General features: G+C 33.9%; 1 pseudogene; it reads right to left on the minus strand.

Moving 5' to 3' along the window:
• Positions 1-4,023, minus strand: part of LOC107749282 (cryptochrome-1-like) — a 13,021-nt pseudogene that overhangs the window by 2,258 nt on the left and 6,740 nt on the right.

Consider the following 4,023-nt stretch of genomic DNA (forward strand, 5'->3'; position numbering starts at 1 on the left):
AATAAAAGTAAATTATGTGAAAAATAATGCGTTTTTTAACAAACGAAGCATTAACACATGTTAGACTGCACCCCATAAACACAATCAAGCCTATAAAAAAACCAGTCAACCACCCCTTTAACACAATTATAACTAAAATGAACCAAACTGCCAATACGCATGATGATTTAAATTGAATGAAATTCAAGTGCCAGTGTTTCACAAAAACAGGGTTCAAAACCATTTCCAACATTTTTGTGGTTAGAAGTTACCAAAATAAAGCCAAAACAAAAGCTAGAGGATTTGGATTTGCCGATGAGAAAAAATGTGGAAACCCCTAGATTACAGCAAAAGCTGTCAGCATTATCAGACATTTCCAGAGATGAATTATAAGATGTATGACAATGTGCTTGTTGGTATACCTGTAATGTGAGTGCTCTCCTGTGTGTTGTCTCCTGAGGAAGGACCTGCTCCATTACCATCTCCATTGTTGGTTGTATTGGATGGAACAGTTGCAAGGAGCCCTGAAAAGCATTATGAGAAAACCCATTAAACCCAAGATCGTACAGCAAAACACCTGCATTTAATTGAGCAAATCAATCAATAATAGAAATAAATAAAGTTAAACTAGATTTTTAAATGTTGGGATTTTGTAAAAGCTCTGCATTTTCTTACCGAGGCCCCGGTAGCAAGACAGCTTTTGGTAAATCTGCTTCATTCACTCGATGTTTATCCTGCTGGCCTCAGCGTGATTAACCATGGGTTTAGGGTAGTGCACTCCGATTATGCACTTTGCGATCTTCTGAACACTTTCTGGGGCATTCCAAGGGTCATAGATGAATTTGGCAGGGAAGCCCCTCAATATGGGCAAATAGCGTCTGTAATAATAATAATAATAATAAATCAGCTTTCAAAGAGAATAGTCTCAATATTGAACCAAATTGGTCAATTATAGTAAACCGAATATTAGTGATTGTAAGCAAGGGTCAAGAGTGGTACCTTATATAGTCTCCATTAGGGTCAGTACGTCGACCGAAGCCCACCGGACAGTAACAGTGAAAGAACTGCTGGAAGAATGAGCTGCATGAAAGCCACATCCAGCTTCCAGCATTGACGCTCCAGTCTGCATCCAGCAACAACTCCTCAGAACACCTTAAAAAACAAAACAAACAATGTCAATATAGATCCTAATGCAACCACAACAGATCTTTTACTGAAATCCAGTATTGCAGTACCTTCATGCCCTCTTCCCAGCTGATCCACAGGTCTCCACGCGTGAGGAAGCAAGCGACAGCATGCCTGGCTAGATGGTGGATCCACCCCTCCTGCCTCAACTGGGTCATTATGGCATCAATCCACGGGAAACCAGTCCTGCCCTCTGCCCACTTCGCCAGAGCTTCGGGGTTCCTGTCCCATGGGATCTGCACGCAGATGGGATTGAACTCCATTTTGTCGAAGTGTGGGTTGTTAGTGGCGGCCGTGTAGAAGAACTCACGCCAGAGCAGTTGACCGTAAAGGGACGGTGGTGGGACGCTGTTTTTCTTGACCTGTGATTGAAAAGACAGGGGAAAAAAGGATGAGAATAACGTTTTATTTTACGATCAGTTATCACAATGATAAACAGTACCTTAAATGTCAGAGTAAGACAGTGCTTTTCTCTTTACCTTTCTGTAGAGGTCTGTGAGTTTGAAATAGAAAAGTCTGCAGGAGAGGCAGCCAAACTGGAGGTAAGGGCTCAGGCCTGTGGGGCTGGCCAGCAGGGAATTAGCATTCATTCTGGGACGCTCGAAATTAGCCACCCAAGCCTGAAAAAAAGATTTTTTGTTGTTGTTGTTAAAAGAAGTCTCTTATGCTCACCAAGGCTGCATTTATTCAATGAAAAATACAGTAAAAACAGTAATATTCTTACAATTTAAAAGAACCGTTTTCTATTATATATTTAAAAATGTAATTTATTTTTGTGATGGCAAAGCAGAATTTTTAGCAGCCCATTACTCCAGTCTTCAGTGTCACATGATCCTTCAGAAATCATTGTTATATGCTGATTTGATGCTCAAGAAGCATTTCTTATTATCAATGTTAAAAACATTTGTGCTGCTGAATATTTTATTGATATTTTATTTTCAGAAGTCTTTGATGAATAAAGTTCAAAAGAACATCATTTATTTGAAATAGACATTTATGTGTAACATTATTATAAATATCTATGTCACTTTTAATCAATTTAATCCATAAACCTTAATGCATAAACTATATTTAACGCGTATAGTTTTTGTTCGTATTTTGAATTAGATTTTGTTTTTATGATTTCTGCTTTTATGTTAACTTTAGTTAAAATTTTGTCTTCTTTATTAGTTTTATTGCTGTTGTTTTCAAATATGTCTAGTTTTTATTCATTTTTTTCCGTTTTAGTTTCCGTTATTTTAGTACATCAAATTAAACTAAGTGAAAATGAGGAATGTTGTTTTGGAAAGTAGCTGAAATAAAAAAAAAAGTTTATTTTTTTATTTCATTTCAGTTAACATTTATTTTATTTCAAGAAACCAAAATGTTATGGTTTTAGTTTTAGCTAACTATAATTAACCCTGCTCAGTACGCAATGATTATTATACTAAATATACTATATATATATATATATATATATATATATACTATAGATATACTAAATATGGTGTAATACAATGCAAATAAAGCACAATTGTAAAACAGTGTAATAAAGTAGATGTCTACCTTCCTCTCCAGGTGTCTCTCTAGTCGAGTCAGAGCTTCAGTCTCTCCACCAGGCCATACAGCTGAGGACAGCCCATCGGTTTCAAAACCTGAAGACACAAATCCTCATTCAAAAGCTCATTTACAACAGACACATGCACACATACACAAACACAGGTGTCTCACCGAGCTCTTCCAGAGAGGGAACACCAAACTTGTCATCGTGGTCATCGCTGACTGGTGTGGTGCATTTGCCCATGACTTCAGCTGTGATAGTCTCCGCTGGTATTTCCACAGCATCCATTCTACTAATGAGCGTCTGAAATCGTTTATAGGTGAGAGGAGACTGTCCTCCATTTAACTCTATGATCCTAGAGACAGAGAACACATGGGATAATTAGAATATGTACACAATATTATGGCATTTTAGTTGTCATGACAGCAAAGAGTAAAGCCAATAACAAGAACTTGCATGATTGTCAATACAGCAAATGCTAATATACTTTTGAACACAAAACTTTTAAAAGTAAAACAAAGTATCAAACAGCCTCATCACATATTCATGTAAATCTTTAGAAATTGAATATAAAATTAAAATGGAATATATTCTATAATATTACAATTTTATTAATAACAATAATTGAAGCAATTTTATTGTTTTCATATTTTATGCAATTAGACATTTTCATTTAACAATCTGTATATAAGAAATTTTATTGTTTTCATATTTGTATACTTCATTATACAACAAAAAGTACAGTGAAAAAATACGCAGAAAAATTAAATGCAATAAGTGATCATATTATTCATATTATTAGAATTTGAATAAGAACAACAGTTAATTTTATTTCCATATTTTTGTACAAAACTATATATACACAATATTAAATTACCATATTAAATTACAAAATTGAAAATAAAATTACTTAAATTGTGTTATATTATGAATCAAATTCTAATGATAATATTATAAAATGTATTAATATATTTTAATTTTGATTTAGTACTTTTTGTAATATAATTCATATAATCGCAATTTTTTGAGTATTACAATATTTAGAATTTTAAATGCTATTTCTTTTTGATATTCTTATGACTAGGCCTGTCACGATAACAACTTTTTGTTGTGCGATATACTGCCCCAGAAATAATTGCGATAAGCGATATTATTGTCATTTTAAAGACCATTTTATGCCACTGAATATATAATCATAATGTAACAGCATAATAATGCAAGAAGGACTACACACTTCCAAATGACATCAAACTTTTAATTTTTAAGAATATTTAGATCATGGAAAATAAGTATCAAAATATTAGATGCCTTAAAAAACC

The sequence above is a fragment of the Sinocyclocheilus rhinocerous genome, unplaced genomic scaffold (assembly GCF_001515625.1).
Source record: "Sinocyclocheilus rhinocerous isolate Xijiao unplaced genomic scaffold, SAMN03320098_v1.1 scaffold1311, whole genome shotgun sequence".
Classification (NCBI taxonomy): domain Eukaryota; kingdom Metazoa; phylum Chordata; class Actinopteri; order Cypriniformes; family Cyprinidae; genus Sinocyclocheilus; species Sinocyclocheilus rhinocerous.